The 20,148-nt window shown below is 41.1% G+C and overlaps 1 protein-coding gene across 3 annotated transcripts in view; it reads left to right on the top strand.

Moving 5' to 3' along the window:
• Nucleotides 1–20,148, top strand: part of LOC123322236 (hemicentin-2-like) — a 297,343-nt gene that overhangs the window by 91,337 nt on the left and 185,858 nt on the right. For all 3 annotated transcript variants that reach the window (XM_044910147.1, XM_044910148.1, XM_044910150.1), the window contains one exon: nucleotides 250–293. The gene's annotated coding sequence lies outside the window, so the exon portion shown is untranslated. The remainder of the gene's footprint in view (nucleotides 1–249; nucleotides 294–20,148) is intronic.

Raw genomic sequence — 20,148 nt, 5'->3', positions numbered from 1 at the left:
TAAGATGTGTTACTCGGTATCGGACTCTTTTGGAAATACGTTCAACAAAACTTACTATGGGTTCAGATATCTAAGAAATAAAAAACATTGTGGTTTGTAGAAGTTGCTCTTGCGTTTGAAGTTATGCTCTACTTTTGAAACTGAATATTCTGAAAAAAATACAGATAATATCGAAACAATATGAATCATCGAATAATTCAATGAAAGAAATAGAATATTCGCAGTATTCAATTTTGTTTTTTTTTTCAGATATGAGGCCAACAGTCTCCTTCATCGATGGTGTGTGTGACAAGGTGAGTTACCCGCTATGTGGGAAATGCAATTTTAATGTCAATTATGAATAGGTTCGACTTTCATTGAATTATCTGATGAGCAGCGGTATATGATACACGCACCATATATGCACCCCGAAATGATATTTATTTTGCCGCATATCAAGCTCCCACTCAAGTTTTTAACTTTCGATGCACGAACGAACAATTTTATTCGCTATTAATCTTGAAATGAGTTTACCGAATCGCATGCTTCGTGAAAGATTTTTGTAGCGAAAATTTCGATATACCGACGATATAGTTTATTGCGTAAGTGACGCATTCGCCAATTTGTAACATTTTAAGGATAGGTTTCAACCATTACATGAATTTATAAGGATTATACGTTGTAGAAAAGTCTTCTGGTTCATCGTGAAGCAAGTTTTATCATTTTTGTCGATGTATGTCAGTACTGTATCTTGGTTTAAATAGGATCGGACGTTTCTACTCAATTGCAAATCGAATTTTCCTTATTCCAAGACAAGTTTTGTCCGCTGACGATGCCAACATAGTCCTTTGGATGCTTCAGGATTGTCTAATACATGTGAGAGTCAATTCATTTAATGTTAGTCGTGATTAATCTCGCTGGAAATATTGGTCAAAGACCCAAAAGTGGTAGATCGCGTCCTACAACGTCAGTAGAAGACCGTTTTTCAACACTATTGGTGCAAAGACAACCTCTCAGTACTTGCAGAATGGCAATCAACGTCTTCAAGATGCTACAGGCTTTCATTTCCCTAAGAAGAGTCAGAAGACGTATCTATGAAGTCAATATAAAACTCACTGGCGAAAACAAGCGAGCGATGGACACTCTTTGCATACGAGTCTAGATATGAAAACTTTTCTGACAGACAACGAGTAGAACTGTAGACCATTCCACTCATACGAAGAAACCGCTGTTTTGTTAATACTTTTCGGGGCACAGTTATGGTTAGAGTTGAAGTTTGTTTAGATGGCAGGACTGATTTATTAGAGCTTCTAGGAACCATGAACTACCAGACGTATGCTGATGAAGTTTACAACTCAGTATTCTCACAATTTCAACAGTTATTTCCGAAAATCATGGTTCTACTGCTGAAGAGAACCAGTTTTTTTCGTATCTAACTTTATCTTCAAGATCCCCTGAGGTGTATTCAATCGATCGTACACTCTTGGGACTGTTAACAAGGTGCCCTTTCTGCCCTAAGCTAGGGCACTGGATTGGGGTTGCTTGGTTGAAGTGAGATATTTGTTCAATTGAGAGTTCTTAACACGTCTTTTCGTATATCTTGGAATTATGGAGAATTGTTGAAATGGATTGAATACTTTTATCCCTCGTTTCTACGGGGCTTAAATCGGGACTTGATTAATATTTCAAGCTTGGAGACCTACTCCAAAGCATCTTATGTAAACCTTAGACGCAGTACGGTTGATTCACCTTCAATCATCCAAAATGGTCTACAACATTCCTTGAATATTTTACGTCAACTATTTTGGTGGAAAATGCTCCAAGTGACCAGTGGTGGCCATCAGATTTTGTGGAATCACCAAATTCCTTCACTGTTCAACTGACAATGTTTGGAAACTTCATTGGTGAGGAGTTTCTCATAAATATGATAACCTGGACTTGAGTGATCTTCCACCCTTCCATAACTCATTCATCAAGAATAATAAGGCGGTTAATGTTAGAGATACTTGTAGTGGCTGGTGGTTGCCAGTAGAAAGAGTGGATGAAAGTCACTCCCTAGGCACTTCACCCCTGAACAAGAGTGAGGAGTCTACAATTTCCTCAATTCTTTCCTAGGGAAGAAAACCGAACTGATAATCCATACCTTCGGCGAACCTCGAACAACCCCTTACACCGAGCAGCCACGGCACGGTGGCAAATTCGTAACCGCAACACACAAAAAAAAAGTATCGGTGATAAGGTCCGTGCCCGGGCTCCCTTACTCCGCTATAACACCGAGTTTATGGAACTAAGCGCATACAAACGGGGAATCTTAGTTCGGAATCGCAGATAATGCACCTGGGTATCGCGTCCTGCCTTCGCTCGGGGGGTTGTTGAACCCTTCATTCGATTCTCGAAAATGAATTGAACCCCGAGAAGATTTTCATTCCTAGCCGGTGTGGCTCACGTGAAGAAGAACAAGGAGGAAAAAAGGAATTGTTATCACTATTTTCGCGTTACGCTCGCAGAACGACCGCGTTGATGTTGTGATTTACGGCGCCGTTTTTAAGGGAGAGGTTTCGTTTCTACCCTTATATATCGATTCCGTTGCATAGCCACAATTTCGGCCGCTTCTCCATGGTTCGGGGCTGAATGGAAAAAAGGGTATTGTACGGGGTCAGTATCCGGCTGGTGGGGGAACTGGTGCGAAGAAGTTTATTCGGTAGTATATTCTTTATTACGATACTTTGGTTCCGTTGTCTTGGTGTCTGTGGGAAAGACCCAATTTCCATATCCGCAGAAAATGTTTTTTCTATGGTATATTGGTATGGAAAATGGGAAGGGCGCATTGTATTCATTCGACGATGATTCTCGCTTACGATTTCACTCTCACACAATTTTAGTACTAATATAATCATCAATTTTGAGGATGTAATCCTCATAAGAACGAAATTGGGAAATCCTCTACCTGAGAAATTCCGTTTGGTTTCCGTTTGATCGTCTTGAGTTGGTATCAGATTGGATGAGAGATCAACCATTTACAGCAATTTGTATCAGTAAAAACCAGATCAGGATTGCAGCATTGTCCTGCGAAAACAAAAGAACTTTGGAGAACTTTCCTCTCCTTCTCTCCAAAATCAATTTTCATAGATTGATGGAAAGTGATTCTTAGCTATTCTTCTATCCTTGACCAGATGGAATCCATAATCATTAGTCAATAACAAGAAATGTTTCTGCAGATTTTGCAACATAAGACTTCAAGCAGCTCACCTGAAATACCTCATGAAGGCTGAATACTCTTATTTTTCGATTTTCACAAATCCTGGTGACTTTTTGAGGTGAAATTTCACATAAAACTTCTTTATGAGTTATCGTTTCTTCCTATGTTATCGCAGGCTAAATATATAATGAAACACCCTCGTATTCATATGTTGACTAAGAATTCATCAGTAGTTTTAAGAATTCCTCAGCACTTATTGGAATATTCCAATGCAGAACATTTTCGTGTATATGAATCTGTAAGGGGAAAAATGTGGGGTGTGAGGGAACGATATCTATTGAAGCGTAGGTACATCATTTACCAGAAAGGTGATACATAAGATCACGTGGAATTTTTTTCGTCGAATGCTTTGTTCATTTCATCCAGAGGAACTGCACGGTTCAGCGGAGTCCATATCACTGAAACCAATAATATTTCACGTCGCCATCCCTTAGCTATGATATATAGAGTACAGATTTAGCAGGACGGTTAAAATACGAGATGAAATAAATCTTTCTCCTGTTCGTTCAGTCCGAGGATATTCCGAATATTTAGGAGCTATTCACTTCAAATATATTCGCAGGGAAATGATTTATAATTAGAGCCGAAGAGGGGAAAAAGTGCAGGTGGAAATAAAGCGCAGGCACAAATCGTATTATTCCGATCAGAATACGTAATATACTGCTCTTCAAAATTCCTATGCTTGTTTTATGGGAAATAGGGCGAGCCCGATCCCTTTATCTCGCAACTTCGAGAGTAGATTCACTCGAAACCGAACGATTTCAGAAAGATCGGAATGAGCCAGTGCGGATTAGAACAACGAATAGTGCTCGACGTTCATTTGTTCATAATTTGTTTGTACATTCTCATGAAGTTTCCCTGTTATATAACGGTGAACGAACAAGCTTTAATCGGTACATTCAGGCCCTTAAGCATGCATAAAATAAAGGATATCCTCAAATTCTTCCCGTTCCTTTTGGCATTCATCCCTTTGGGATTCGAAATTTCAGATAAGGCGATTTTAATAGTTTACTGCTGAACGAGCATGGAATGATATTCATTTCAACAGTTCTGGTGAAAATCGAGATTCTGTGCAAGTTGGACAGTATGCCTTCAATTACCCATTTTCATCGCTGAAAATTCAAGAGAAACACTAATTCTAATTGAGGATTCACCTCAAGCTCAAGCAATAAAACTATCAGTCAGATGCTTTTTTGGCCGAAAATACAAATTCGATAATGGAACCCAAAACACAAACAGTTGAACAGGAACAATTTGCTGCAACACTATAAAATTCACGAAAATTTTTGTTTCACTCAAATGAAATCACTTAATTGAGTGTTTTATTCAAGGTTTTGGAGCAATTCTACGATCATAACTGAACAAAATTATTTGTCCCTCGTAAAAAGCATTTTCATCGCATCTAGAGTAAACACCTGTATAATTATCTTTGCTCTCGGAGTATTGAATATCCCCACTTTTCCCATCTGTTGTAATTCTCAGAACGTATCGATATTTGATTTCTGTTAATGATGTATTGTATCCTCATCAACGAATCGATTCGATTATTGAAGTATATAAAAATAGATGTGATCTCATCTACGATCCGACGATCCTTAGCTTAAATGAAACAATTCCAGTCTGACGAATGAATTGGAAAGGCATCGACCGATACATTTCAACAATTTGAAGTGGAAGGATATTGACTGCAGGCAGCGGACCTAAATCGTCCTAATACGTACCTAAATTAGATTTTATTTTAATTTCCGTTCGAATTTGTCTTCGCATTGGAGACAGTTGTTTGAGGAAGTGGAGTTATTTTTCCGTTCCCATTAATTGCATGTTTGACGTCGATATAAATATCTATTTATATCGAAGATTTCCCTGAAATAATTGTTTGTAGTAACGATAAACTTATTATTACTTGTAATTCAGTTCATGTTAGAATGTGATATTGTTTCATAACTGTCGTGGTAGATCTTCTATACAGGGTGCTACATATTTGAACCTCCACATTGTTAGGGATGAGAGTTTGGTGGAATTGTTTCTTAGTTGAATATTTCGAAACTTTTGTCAAGTCAGTTCTTTCCAAGTACGCCTTAATTCAATTTCTAGTATGTAAGCTATCCGTGTTCGTTGAAAATTTATCGTGAATGTTCCGAAACTCTCTATATTTTCCAATTTGGGCCAAATGCCTCGGCTCTATCAATATTTCCGCAGAATTCAATGAAAACTCTGCCGTCGAACCGGAAAAGTACTCGTGGAATTCAGTATCACGTATACAGTTTCATACATTTACCATATCAGACGGATGAAGTTCAACAGTTGTCAATTCCGCCATCTAGAACGCATCTAAATTGTCAGTTAATACATCTTCCCGGATATCCTGTCAATGTACGGATTTGAGACTTTTCTGTATCAATCAATTCAAACTTGACGCGGCTTCAGGAGTGTGTATATATATGCAGATATTGCTCAGGGGAAAGTTTTATTCGGCATTCTTTGCCGGATGGAAATTTCACGCTCAGATTCAAAAATTCCGAGATAAATTGGTAATGATGTTCGTTTGCGTCTCATTTTTGCCTCTAAGCGTGTTTTCGTTCCTCGGCAGCGTCCATTCACTTGCCAGAATAGGTGCAATTGAAGTCGCCGAAATAAATTTTTTTCCAGCAGGCTAATTTGTGTATTGTGCAGTTGGCTGCCATGATGTTTGGGGGGTATCTGAAGAGAAATAACGACTAATAATCATTAGTGGAGAAATGGGGGAGGTGAGTCATGCTTACATCCCTTGATTCTGGAGATTTGAGGACGAAAGCATTTTTAAGAGAAATACAATATTCTTCAAAAATGAAGCTTTTCGTTGCTTACGGAAAAACCATCCAAAACTCTTGGAGCTCCTAGAAGGAAACGTTTATTTGTCAACATCTTCCCATCAAAGCCGAAAAAGCTACATCATCATTGTGGAATACATTTTAGTGGGAGTTTATGCGGTGTGACTCTAATGTGACACCTATTTTCGAGAAGAGAGACATGGACTTTCCCATTCACTGTATTCTTGAAACAGCATTTGCATATTTCATGGATTATTTGACGTTTATATATGGAAATCATGAGCCGGAACACGACGTTTCACGCTATGAACTGCGGAAATGTTAATTTCAACTTTGTATTGGTGATAACTCAATTTATTTTACACTGTTTACGGAAGAAAGTGCCGAAATAACTCTACAAGGTTGCACGAACATGCTTTGATTCGTTTTATCTTTTGTCAGACATCAAAATTTGTATACAGGGTGATTTAAAAGTTGAATTTTATTCGACAGGGCCTGGAACTCATCAAAATAAATCATTTCTCCCATATAGAATATTCAAATTGCAAAAAATTAAGTTGAAGAAATTGTTTCTTCTTGATGTAACCCTTTCAATATTACTAAAGATATTTCATGCTGATGAAAATTGAAATTTCCAAATTTAGGCTCAAAAATTGGATTGCAATTCGAAACGCCTTGTTTGATTATGAAACTGTAATTTTCTCGAATGGATTTTGTGGAATTATTTCATGATATCGATTTTCAACCCGAGAATTGATTCAAATCGAATTTAGATCGGTTTTTCCTACTGTAAATGTTAAATCATTAGCTCCACTGACTCAGTAGAAACCGAAGCTCGTCGAAAATTAATTTATACGAGTTAACAAGACGGGATGGAAGAAAATCGATATGATTGTAACGTGCGTTTCTCGGAGAAGCCTTAATCTCGAGCGCCAGCTATTCTTTTCAATAGGAAGAATAGCAAACCTACCAGGGTAGCTGCTAGCCAGAGACAGAGCTCGGTGTTGTCTAGGGTAGTAGCGACAACGAAGAAGTCAAAATCGAACTATGTAAATGTTTATTCACAACTTCGGAAACTAATCACATGTCAAAGGGAGATATGTGTGATATAAAATATGAGTGATTCTATCAGTGAAAATACATTCGGGAAATCTTATCCGGTCACGAGCACGTTATGAAATTTATACCGGGTGTAGTGAAAAATTAACGGTTCAATAAAAATGCGCCAACCAGAACTGACGAATGCTAAGGACTTGCTATACGGTATCGGTGTGTAGTTGTATTTCTCCGGGAATGAAACACAATAAGGGGGGATCTGTTCGAGACTTTTATTCGCTGCCCCAAGGGTTAACACGCCATGACTGACAGCGAAGAAAATGTCTATTTTTTTTAGCGCAACTACGGGGTTTCACTGACTACTTGCGGTATCTCTTATTCTCTGCCCCAAGGGTTAACACGCCATGACTGACAGAAAAGAAGAGATTTCGGATTTAACACTTATGACGCGGACAGGGGGTTGACGGAACTTTCCCTTCAGTACCCCAAGGGTTAACACGCCATGACTGATAGCGAAGGGAAAAGTCAGACTCGCGAAACAGGGTAAAGAACGATAAAATACAACAGGAAACGATACAGTACAGCAGTGTCAAAGTTAAAGAAGTAACGGCGTAGGTCTAACAAAGAAACTGAACGGCACAGACGGGGACCTACCTCCTTTGTTTCAAGCACTCGAAACTCAAAGGATTTAAAAAAAAGAAAAACTAAAAAAAATTAATTCTAAGCACTGATGCAAATAACACAAAATGATTATTCTCAACGGCGAAAGTACTACGAAAAATCAACTGAATTTATACTAGAAGTTAGAAACCACGTTAGAAAGCGAAATAATACTCAAGCGAAAGGAAAGCACTGAAGTAAAATTCAAAAGTGAGCCGACGAACTGAAGTAACAGTCGAAAAGTCGAAAAGTGAAGTGCAACTCGAAGAACTGAATTAAAAGTGACCGTCGCGGGGGAAAATTTGCCTTTATAGGCATATCCCCTCCCACGGTAAAAATCTGAAAATTCCAGAATGTGGCAAGACTGAAAAACGTCGTCAGCTCCGGTTTATCGCATATCAACAGATGAAAAACGTTGAAATCTTCAGCGGCATGTAAGAAAAACAACGTGAAATACAGATAAGCGGTTTTTTACGTTTACTCTGCCTGTCGGAATGAACGTACGGAATATTCGAGAATTAAAATATTTTCAAAGACGGAAATTTAAAACGAAAGAAATGCACTAAGATGAACTTCAATTTTCCTCGGAAAACTGGGGTTCATTACACCACCTCCACCTCGGAAGAAATTAACTTACGATGAAATAGTGAGCTTAATTTCACGACTCTATCTATCCCTAGAAATAATGACCTTACTTTCGCGCGCGCCACCTGTACTCGTGACCAGTTTACAACTCAAGTACTTATCCTCTCTATGGTTGGAATAGTAGTTCCAATGCGCACGCAGAAACGTCAGCGTCAGTCATTTCGGCGCAGGTCTCCGCCATCTTGTCAAAGAACTTTGTTCAGCGTTCCGTGGATAAATGGTGTATAACAGTGGAAAATCCTCCCTCTCTATGTGGAAATTCATCTTCATCGCTGGTTGGAAACGTGTCACGTTTCATCCCTCCGGTGAGTACCTAATTTAACTGTGTTTGGCGGGTGTTTGAATTCCATCGTGGTTTTGTAGGTTACCCAGGAATCGTGGGAGCTGCAACAGGTGGAAAGCCTCCAACAGATCGACGTGGGGGCTCAATGGACTGGTGTGACCCGGCTGCACGGACGCTGAGACTTTCGGATCCGGTATGAAACTTGCAGGTGGGTAATTTCTAACAATAAACTCTCCAATCTTCATCGTTCTTCGTGGTCAACTTTTCTTCTTGGAACGGTTTTTCTCTGTACTCTGCTTTCAGGTAGACGGTGTTTTCTTCAGGTAAACAGTGTTAAATTGACGGTACAATAATTTCGATTCGGTTCAGGACAGAAATTGGTTAGATCTATTGGATTAATAGACGGATATACTCAGTTGCAAGGTGAAACAGTATCCTTTATTGGTATTCCTTACATAAGTAACAGATTTTTCGGACAGTTTTAACAGGTTTGATTTATAATTGCATGTTGAACGGATGAAAATCTGTAGATACGGTATTTCGGTCAACGGTGGTGCATGTACGGAATTTGAACGGAATTGTTACGGTGTAATCGGTTATAATTATGTTTGATAATGGGCATCCTATTAACGAGATTTCTCCTTGTAGGTAGCTTCTTCATCATGGACAGGTACGGAGGGCTAATTCTCTACTGGTTCTACTTGCTGGTTCTTGGTGATAGATTGTCTGGATGCACTAGTGATGTCACACTGTACGGCAGCCTCTCTATGACGGTGATGAGAATGACAATGACAGTTTCTAGTCAGTGTACCCAGCAGTTATTCAGATCAACAGGTAAACGGAAAATAATGATATAATCGGTAACGGAAAAAAATAACGGATTTCCTCCTTTTAGAGGTTATTTCTATAGAACGGTTAACGGATCATGACAATAATATATATTATGCATGAAATGGTTTTAAATCTTTAATGTGTATGTTAGTGATTTTTCTACCCTCTGTATCTTTCAGGTCATAGACGACAGGTGAAACAACTTTAACGACGGTAAACGGTCCGGAAAACTTCGGAGCCAACTTGGCGGCGAAACTGTCAACGGCAGAGGATAAAGGACGGTCCCGGCGTAGAACTTTATCTCCCACATGGTATCGGATTTCTCTTCGTCGAAGATTGTAGTGGTGAGCCTATTGTTGGAACGCACGGTATAATTTAGTACGGACGAACTCATAAGCCTCCTGGAGATGTTTGATCTGTTGAGTACGGTAAGTCATATCTCTATTTTCTTCTTCTGTACGGTTGGATTCTCCGTTCATTTCTTCATTGTGGGGGTTTGTCGAATAAATCGCCCTCGGGACTTCTAGTTCCCTTCCATAATTTAAAAATGCCGGTGTAAATCCAGTAGACTCCTGTTTAGCGGTGTTGATGGCAAACGTTAACTCTCCTATCTTTTCATCCCAGGTTCGTTGATCGGCTTCACAAAACTGTGCTATCATGGTCTTCAGGGTACGGTTAGCTCTTTCTACAGGGTTGCACTGAGGAGTATACGGTGGTGTGAAACGGTGAGCGATGTTCAGCTCTCGGAGACTGTTCTTGAATAGTCTGCTGTCAAATTGTACTCCATTGTCGGATATTACTAGTTTTGGGCAACCGTATTTCAGTATGACTTGGTCGTAGAGGGCCGAATAAACAGTTTTGGCGGTAGCTTTCCGCAACGGACGACACTCTACCCACTTTGTGAACCGGTCTTGCATTACCACGATGTAGGAGTTTCCCTTCTTTGACCGTGGCAATGGTCCTACAATGTCCGTGGATACTTCTTGGAACGGCGCATCCGCCATTCGGTGTGGTTGCATCTTACCAGGGGTTTTCTGTTGCGAAACTTTGTACTTTTGGCACGATGTGCAGTTCCTCACGTATTTCGCAATGTCTCTAAACATCCCTGGCCAGTAATAATTTCTGGCTATCCGTGCAATCGTCTTAGCAATCCCCATGTGACCTGCTAGTTCTGAGTCGTGGTTTTCCTTCAATACTTCGGTTCGCTGTTCGGTCGGTACACAGAGTTTCCAGGGTTGGCCGGTTCCCTCTTCTGTGAAGTCGGATGAGTCCCAGAAATGTCGTAACAGTTTTCCATTTCTAACGGCGTAGTCAGGAAAATTTGCTGGGTCTTTTTCCACCTCCTGTAACTTCTTGTTGTACCATTTGCACTGGGTACTTTCTATTTCGGCCAGGTATACGGAATCTACGGACGGTAACGGTTTTGGTGACGGGTTGTCCACGGGTGTATTCAGGGATTTTCTCCGGCCCTGCACTTCAACAGCTTCTTGAATTTTCGGTGTTGGTTTGGCAATCAGTCGACCTTCCAGGTAACAGTCCGCGGTACTGAGGTTAATGGAAAAATTGAACCTTCCTAATACGTCCATTCCTAGAATGAGGTCAACTGGTAAATCAGGCACCAACAAAAATTTTACGTCGGTCAAGGAATAATCAGCCAGGTGAACAGCGGTAGTGTAGAGTTTGGGTGTTGTCGTGGGTTGACCATTTGCAACCACCACGAAACCATTCTCAACATGTTGTCCGGTGATTCCCTTGCTTTCACATTGTTTTGCCACTTTCCGACTTACGAAACTCTTCGTGGCTCCAGTGTCAATTAATGCTTTGTAGTGCTTTCCGGCTATCTTAACTTCGACAAGCGGTCGGTTATCATTCCAGGCGGTCGATGTTATGGGAGTCAGTGTGTCGGGAGATATGGTCGACTCCTTCTCCATACCTCCGTCTAGTTTTCCGAACGGCAGGGACAATCTCGTGAGAGAATGTTCTCCCTCTGGCATCGAGAACAGAAGATTTTCGGTGGCTTGCGACATTCTCGACGCATGTGGCCATATCCACCACATCGGAAACACTGTGTCTGGAAGGACACTCTCCTCCCTGATGATGATTGGGTCCGGTCAGCGTGGCTATTTTCGGCTCGACGACGGGGTGGCGGTGTTGAATTTCCGGATCTACCTTCGGAACTGTCTCCAGAAGTCGGACGGTGTGATTCCTGTTGCCGGACTGTTGACTCTCTGGACCTGGGTGGCCTTGGACGGCTTTCCCCCGGCGGAGAAAGTCGTGTCTGGTTGGCTGGTGTCGGCGAGACTGATTCCCTGTGTTCAGTTGTTTGGTAAACCTGTTCTCCGGTATCCACAGAAAAACTTTCCTGATATCGGTTCAGCTGACGGGGAGTGTACGCTAGGTGAGGCTCCTCCAGGAAACCTGGTTTTGAGGGCGGCCGGGTGTACTGGCTCATCTGCCACTGGACCAGTTCAAAAACTTTTCCTTTACGGAGAAGTTCATCATACGTCTTGGTCTCCTGGAAAGCCAAGGCCTGCTGTAAGGGCGGAATCAACCTCTGTCGGATGAGTCGGATCTGCTCCACCTCGGATGGTTTTGTATAGGTGAGTTTCTGGAATAAGTTCTGCATCCGGGTAACATACAGAAGCAGCTTTTCTTCAGGACCTTGTGTTCGTCTTTTTATTTCCTCCAACAGATTCTCCTCATAGTTAACAGGCAGAAACGCTTCTTTCAGTTGGTTGCTGAAATCCTCCCAATCCTCGAAAGTACCTCTCCTGGGAATAAACCAATCCCTTGCATCCTTCCGTAGTAATTCATAAACTGATTCAAAAACTTGTTCCAGGGACACTTTACGGGATTCAGCCAGCCTCTCCACTTCCTCAAGGAATCCGGTCACACTTCCAGTGCCATCAAAGGAAATGTTCCACTTGTGTACAGGGACAGTCGGTATTGTTGATCGGGACTCCGGTTCTGATCTGGCAGGTGTAGTGACAATTGGTCGGTTAGGACTTATCCACGGTGCAGGTAAGTGTGGAAAAGACACCCTTCGTGTAGAATTAATCCATCTACCCTGTGTCAGACCCTCAGGTGTTGTTGTTCTACAGTCCTGTGACTGCGTGAGAGGTATCGCTGGTAACTGTCGCAGTAATGCTGTACATGTCTGCCTTGTCTCATTCATGACCTGTTCTAATGTTGGATTCCTTACAGGTGTACCAGTACGTGAGACATCGACCGCTACAGGAGGATCGACACCATCTCCCAAGTCGATAAGTGATGGCTCTCGGAGCCCTGAAATCCGTTCCGGGTGGATCGGTGACACACCAGGTGAACTGGGCACCTCCACATCCAAGAGAGACCTCTGATGTCGGTTAGATGGCTGCGGCTGTTCACGATTACTCTTCTGACGTAGCTCCTCTAGTGTTTCCAACGCCTTAGCTGTAGTCGCCTTCATTTGTCCAACTAGTTGTAACTGTGTTGTGTCTGCAGTAACAATAAAGTCCAGCCTTCCTTGTATGTGTATTAATCGGGTGTAAATTCGCGAAAATTCGTTAGCTGCATTCTCATGATTGAAGTTCTGAAGGGATTCCACTAAATCGGTGAGTTTATTTTGGCAAATCTCAATCTCGGAGGCGGGATTCAATGATGTTGGGGGTAATAGAGGTTCATTAGACTGAAGTACTTGTCGTAGTAGACTCCGTTTAGTCATCACAGTACCCGGTATCGATTGTCCTCTCAGTTGTAATTCGTATGTAAGTTCATCACTGAGTAACCGGTTTACATCCATGTTCGACATATTATATTCAACTAAGTCCGATTCCGAACGCACCAATCCTTCACACTCGGTATGTCTTTCACAATCTGTTTAAGTTCTAAGTCCAACCCGGTGAGTTAATCGTTAGCTAACCTACTCACTTAAGTTCGAAGTGGGTATCGGTGTAACCCCAAAAAAAAAAAAAAATAAAGTCTAAGTCCCGGTGTATCAAAAAAAAATCTAAGTTCAAGTCCCGGCGCACTAAAATAATCTAAGTCCCGATGTATCAAAAAAAAATCTAAGTTCAAGTCCCGGCGCACTAAAATAATCTAAGTCCCGATGTATCACACTAAAAATTTTACAAGTCCGACGTTACTCGAAAAAATGTCAATCAGTCCCACTAAAGTTCGAAAATATTCGCGAAATACCGCACACACTCGCAAGTCGTTTCGTATAGTCCGGAAAATGTCCCGAAATTCGAATCGCACCAGAACGCACAGGTTAAATTCCAAATAGTTTTTCAAGTTCAATATCCAGAAAACAAATCGCAATAATCGAATTTCAGTTTTCAGAAAAATCAGAAATAATTGGTAAGTTTCAACAGTACAGGTCAACAGAAAATAAAAGCAGGTAGACAAGTTATCAATAGGGTAATAGGTGATTCACTATTAAACTGATAGGTAAATCAAACCTATTAAATTTTACCAATTGTGACAATAAATTTTCAATGTTCGGAAATTCACTCACCTTCAATACGAAATTAAAACAGTTCAATTCAATAAATCAGAAATAATAAGAAATCGGAAATAATTTTCACTGATATTAAGGCGCAACAACAGTTCAGTTTTCAATAACTCAATAAAGTAATCGGCAAAGGGAATAATCACAAATTAATTAAATTATTTCCAATAGGTTTCAACAATAGGAAAATTTTCAGAATATAGTCCAATTCAATTCACAGTATTACAGTTCAATACAGGGTGGCGGGTAATAAAACACAGATCAAGTTTATTTTTCACAGTTCTCGGTTCAAGAAATAGTTACTCACTGTTCTTAGGTTTTACTCACTGTTTCGGGAATTCACTCACTGTCCGGTTAATGTTTCTCACCTCTGTTGTTTCCTACTGGATTTTGCACTGTCCCTGCTCGGGCGCCATTTTGTAACGTGCGTTTCTCGGAGAAGCCTTAATCTCGAGCGCCAGCTATTCTTTTCAATAGGAAGAATAGCAAACCTACCAGGGTAGCTGCTAGCCAGAGACAGAGCTCGGTGTTGTCTAGGGTAGTAGCGACAACGAAGAAGTCAAAATCGAACTATGTAAATGTTTATTCACAACTTCGGAAACTAATCACATGTCAAAGGGAGATATGTGTGATATAAAATATGAGTGATTCTATCAGTGAAAATACATTCGGGAAATCTTATCCGGTCACGAGCACGTTATGAAATTTATACCGGGTGTAGTGAAAAATTAACGGTTCAATAAAAATGCGCCAACCAGAACTGACGAATGCTAAGGACTTGCTATACGGTATCGGTGTGTAGTTGTATTTCTCCGGGAATGAAACACAATAAGGGGGGATCTGTTCGAGACTTTTATTCGCTGCCCCAAGGGTTAACACGCCATGACTGACAGCGAAGAAAATGTCTATTTTTTTTAGCGCAACTACGGGGTTTCACTGACTACTTGCGGTATCTCTTATTCTCTGCCCCAAGGGTTAACACGCCATGACTGACAGAAAAGAAGAGATTTCGGATTTAACACTTATGACGCGGACAGGGGGTTGACGGAACTTTCCCTTCAGTACCCCAAGGGTTAACACGCCATGACTGATAGCGAAGGGAAAAGTCAGACTCGCGAAACAGGGTAAAGAACGATAAAATACAACAGGAAACGATACAGTACAGCAGTGTCAAAGTTAAAGAAGTAACGGCGTAGGTCTAACAAAGAAACTGAACGGCACAGACGGGGACCTACCTCCTTTGTTTCAAGCACTCGAAACTCAAAGGATTTAAAAAAAAGAAAAACTAAAAAAAATTAATTCTAAGCACTGATGCAAATAACACAAAATGATTATTCTCAACGGCGAAAGTACTACGAAAAATCAACTGAATTTATACTAGAAGTTAGAAACCACGTTAGAAAGCGAAATAATACTCAAGCGAAAGGAAAGCACTGAAGTAAAATTCAAAAGTGAGCCGACGAACTGAAGTAACAGTCGAAAAGTCGAAAAGTGAAGTGCAACTCGAAGAACTGAATTAAAAGTGACCGTCGCGGGGGAAAATTTGCCTTTATAGGCATATCCCCTCCCACGGTAAAAATCTGAAAATTCCAGAATGTGGCAAGACTGAAAAACGTCGTCAGCTCCGGTTTATCGCATATCAACAGATGAAAAACGTTGAAATCTTCAGCGGCATGTAAGAAAAACAACGTGAAATACAGATAAGCGGTTTTTTACGTTTACTCTGCCTGTCGGAATGAACGTACGGAATATTCGAGAATTAAAATATTTTCAAAGACGGAAATTTAAAACGAAAGAAATGCACTAAGATGAACTTCAATTTTCCTCGGAAAACTGGGGTTCATTACATGATATTCTACCCCTACTGTTGAAATTTGACTATGATATAATCACTGCTTGATTTAGTAATATAACTGGATCGTTATCGAGAATAGCTGTATATAAACCAAATTTCTAATCACAGATATAAATTCGATAGATGTATCGGGGCGGATTAATATTACTGTAACTATACACGTCCAAGTTGTTTACTTGGAATTGGATTAAACATTAGCGCGAACTTTGAATTCGATCAGTTGAATTCTATCAGGCAACCAGAAACGTTGAAACGGTTATGATCATGCACCATACAGACTGCTTGTTGCAAGTGACCTTTATTCATGCGTTGTCATACTGCGATGCTTCTGCCTCATCTGTTATGAGGCAGAAGACTGGCATCCCAAGGCATCAGAGTAGTATGAGGAAAAGCCTTGATAGAATAAAAAGGCTTTGCCGATGTTTGCATCAATGGATCTATGAGAACGTGCCCAAAACTAGTGCAGATCATCACAGTTCTCATACTTGTTCATCGTGTTTTAGATAGATTAGCCTATGAGGCCAACATAAGAATATCCAGGGAAGGTTCGGCTGATGGGAGAAATAACAATCATAGAGCCTGGGCCTCCCTGACTAGGTACATCCCATCTGAGCTGAGCTGAGCTAATCTTACCAGTGACTTCACAGTAGCGAAAAACAGCATTAGAAAACATTCTCTGTGGTGCTCAGGAAAGAGGAAGTCTGGGATAGGAAACCCACCCAGCAAAAGCTCACAAAAATACTATCAAATGGTATTCAGATGGTTCTGAAACCACGACAGGGAGTGGCGTGGGAGTATTGGGGACTGGCAGCATAAGTTAACTATCTCTAGGTCGTTGTCCAAGTGTCTTGAATCGAAAGATGTGTGGAAATAAACCTGGAAAGGAACTATCAAAAATATCGATTCATTCTGAGAATCAGTCAGGCTGCAATCAAAGCACTCAGCTGGCAAGCTGGCACGTCCTCGATTCTAAGATGAAATGTGAGTGCTTGTTATTGCTTCGACGCTGAACAGATCAATGCCACCATCCTGGTAGCCTATATGGGATAATCACTCGCCTCTTCGTAAGAGTCCTTTGTGTTCAATGCCTTTATCTTAGGTTCAGGTTTTCAAGAGACTATCCTTTAATCATTGGCTACCCCTCATCCTCAATCATATATGTTGGCAGCCAAGGAAAGAAGGCAGTAAGCAGTTAAGAACAGGATGAAACATCTGGTCCATTCGGCGTTGCAGCCAAGATCTGCAGGGATTATGTTTGACAGCATGACAGGACGACGGCATCGAATGGAGCGATATTCACTTCAACGAGGCGTTTACGAAGTGGCACGATGAATACTCGAAATGATTTACACCAACATTCGAATTAATAGGTCCCCAAACCCGACAATTAAATTCAAAGCCTCCTCGAAAACGTCTTCTATCCCGACGAAATGAACCACTTCCAATTGTTCGGCGCCCATTAAACTACCGTAGGGCATAAATGTCAATTTATAACGTGATTTCCAAATCAAAGTGCCCCTCTACCGACTACGGCTGGCACCGTTTTCTTCTATTTATGATTTTCAATATTGCAAAGAGTGCGCCTCGCCGTCAGGCCCTACTAATGACGTTAATGCGTGCCATTGAAGATCGGGGGTTCCGGCAAGGGATGAATACGGCTCGCAGCTAAGTGGAGAGACTCGGCGTCATGATACCGATGCTGTATTATCGGCTCTTCGAGATGTAGTGAATGTTTTTGTCATAATTGATCCCGATCAATTATGGATGGAAATCCTGACTGGGGACGGCCATTTCCAATGTTGACGGCTGCCGAGGAAATCAACCCCTTTCGAGGAGATTTGGTATTAAAGAAACCTTTTTACGGCCACTACAATTTGACTTTTTACGGCTGACCCTCTACCTGAACTGCTATTTTATTCAGTTCACCTCTTTCCCGAAGTGAACGATTTCTGACGAAAGATTTTCGGTAGGATTTACATGCTACGATGCATTTTTTCGCAAGTGTTGATTACTGCGCTATAGCTTGTGATTAGACTTTAGGATTATCCTGTTTTTTATTCTTATAACCCATTGGTTTAATCCTAAGGCGACAGATAATTGATAAATCCGATGACGTCCAAAGGACTCTCTGCTTTTACGCCATGAGGATGGTTCGTAGGCCTTCACAGACACTATGTGTCTATGTGTTCAGCTGTTCTTTTTCTCCCATTGCATTAGTCCCATTGGCATGAAATCTTTGGACTGACAATCTGCATTGCTTGAGCTTCATATGGCAAAATGCCTGCATGTTTCATCTGCTGACTTCTTCATGTGGTGAGAAAGATATTTGTGTTCAGTCAGCAGTTTCAGGAGCTTTCTGGTGTTGGTCGATGAAGGCATTACGAATATTTTTGCCTTAAGTGGTTAGATCGCAGCCGCTTATTCTTTCCCAAACCCACAGAAAGGTTTAGGTCTATCAAGTGATAACATATATGCCCTTTTGATGAATTCATCAGCCTTTTCATTTATTTCAGTATCACAGTACACTGTCACTCAGAAGGAGAGATTATTTATTGCAGCATTCCCATGTCAATCCCTAGGGAACCCTAGCTTGCGAACCCAAGGCACTCAGCGTCTTCTGGCTGTCCGTCGTGTGTCCATTCAAAGTGCCTCAAGTGTAGTGCCTCCACCTGCAAGATAATGGCCTTATTTGCCATTGAGGTAGAGGTCTACATACCCAAATCTTTGTATGTATTCTGTCCAATGAAAAGCAGTCGTGATCCTTTTCTAGCAACTGCGTTCAGGGTTGTCATCTGTTGGGGCTGAACTGTTTGTCAGTTGGTAGTTACTCGCTGACGTTTAAGGGCGTCATCATAGAATATCTGATGTTTTGTTTGAAGTATTTGAATTTTCTGTAATTCAATAATTGGGATCGTCATTAACATGAAGTTTCACCAGAGCGATTTGGGTCTCGAAAATCGCGAGATGAGCAATGTTTGCTCTCTCACGATTGCTCCATTATGGCGTGTGACGTTTGAGTCGCTAACTAATGAGAAATTTCCAGTATTCATTAGTCATTCCAGCTTGACCGTGTCAAAGTTTTCGAAGGGAACGTGAACGTGTACAACGTTGACCGTTTGTGATGGAACCTCCGAACTAACCTGCATTCAGAATATTTAGATACACCGCCGCTATCTCGAGTGCTCTCGCTTGCCATGCCACCATAATCACACGCTTTAAAACTAATTAGAGTCGATATTGGCGATCTGGACTACAATGTTACGAGCCGAATATGTGGCCCGACTATTCGACTAGCTCCAATAACGAATGATACACAACGATGATGGGTGTGTAAAACATCTTAATTTCGTGACAATTACAAGGCTGACGCTCACACATCAAACGGTCCGGCTGCATCGGAAAATCGTTTATGCACCTTTTACGTCGTTTTTCGTCTCTTTGTCTTCATGTATCTCCCTCAGCCAGGCTTATTCCATACCGAGTTTGGATGGGTGAGGAATGCCCTGCCGACAGGTGTCAGTTGGTGGAGATCACAAACTTGTGATCACTTAGTGCCTATGGTAGAGGAATGATTATAACCATTGTTGATGGTTTATTCATACCTCTTTTAGGCACTGTGGATACCTCCTCGTACCTGGATTACCATTGAGTCAACCTGTGGCAGCTCCTTGTGGTCTTTGTGATTTTCTGTAGTTTTTCTTTGGTTTTCATTAGCTCAGAGGCTTTATTCCTACCCATCTCTGAAATGATTAGAATTCCACAGCGAATTTTTTTAAGTACCTTCGGCCAATTTGTTTTTGGCATGCTCTTGGTTTTGTGGAGATTTTGAGTTCTCGTAAATGAAAGTTCTTAATCTGGGCTGAAGCAACCCAGCTACTCGTTATGGCTGATACGGATTGGCTCAGCCAAGATCCTACCAACTGTGCCTCCCCATTACTGGAAGCTGAGTTCGTGGCAGCTTCAGAAGCTCTCTGGAGAGTATTCCTTTGAAAGAGGAATCTAAATTGATACCTAGGTAGCTGAATTTCCCTTTCAGACCCTGCTGCTTGTCCATTGGAAAAAATGGAAATTCCAGAACAACTGGAAGGATGTTTTTAGCTAGTCGAATCACTTGATTTTAAAGTGAATGGGAGGGAAAAATGTTTATTTTCGATTGGAAGGAAGAAGTCTTTCCAAAATATATAAACGTAACTTGTTTTTCATGTTATTTTTCCACGTTTTCATCCAGTTATTCCGTCCAAATCTCTTCAGTCCGAGGAAATGATTCAAACCCGTTCTCTG

Source organism: Coccinella septempunctata, chromosome X (assembly GCF_907165205.1).
Source record: "Coccinella septempunctata chromosome X, icCocSept1.1, whole genome shotgun sequence".
NCBI classification, from domain to species: domain Eukaryota; kingdom Metazoa; phylum Arthropoda; class Insecta; order Coleoptera; family Coccinellidae; genus Coccinella; species Coccinella septempunctata.
The sequence above is the reverse complement of the archived record's forward strand: the minus strand, read 5'-3'. Positions and strand labels throughout refer to the sequence as shown.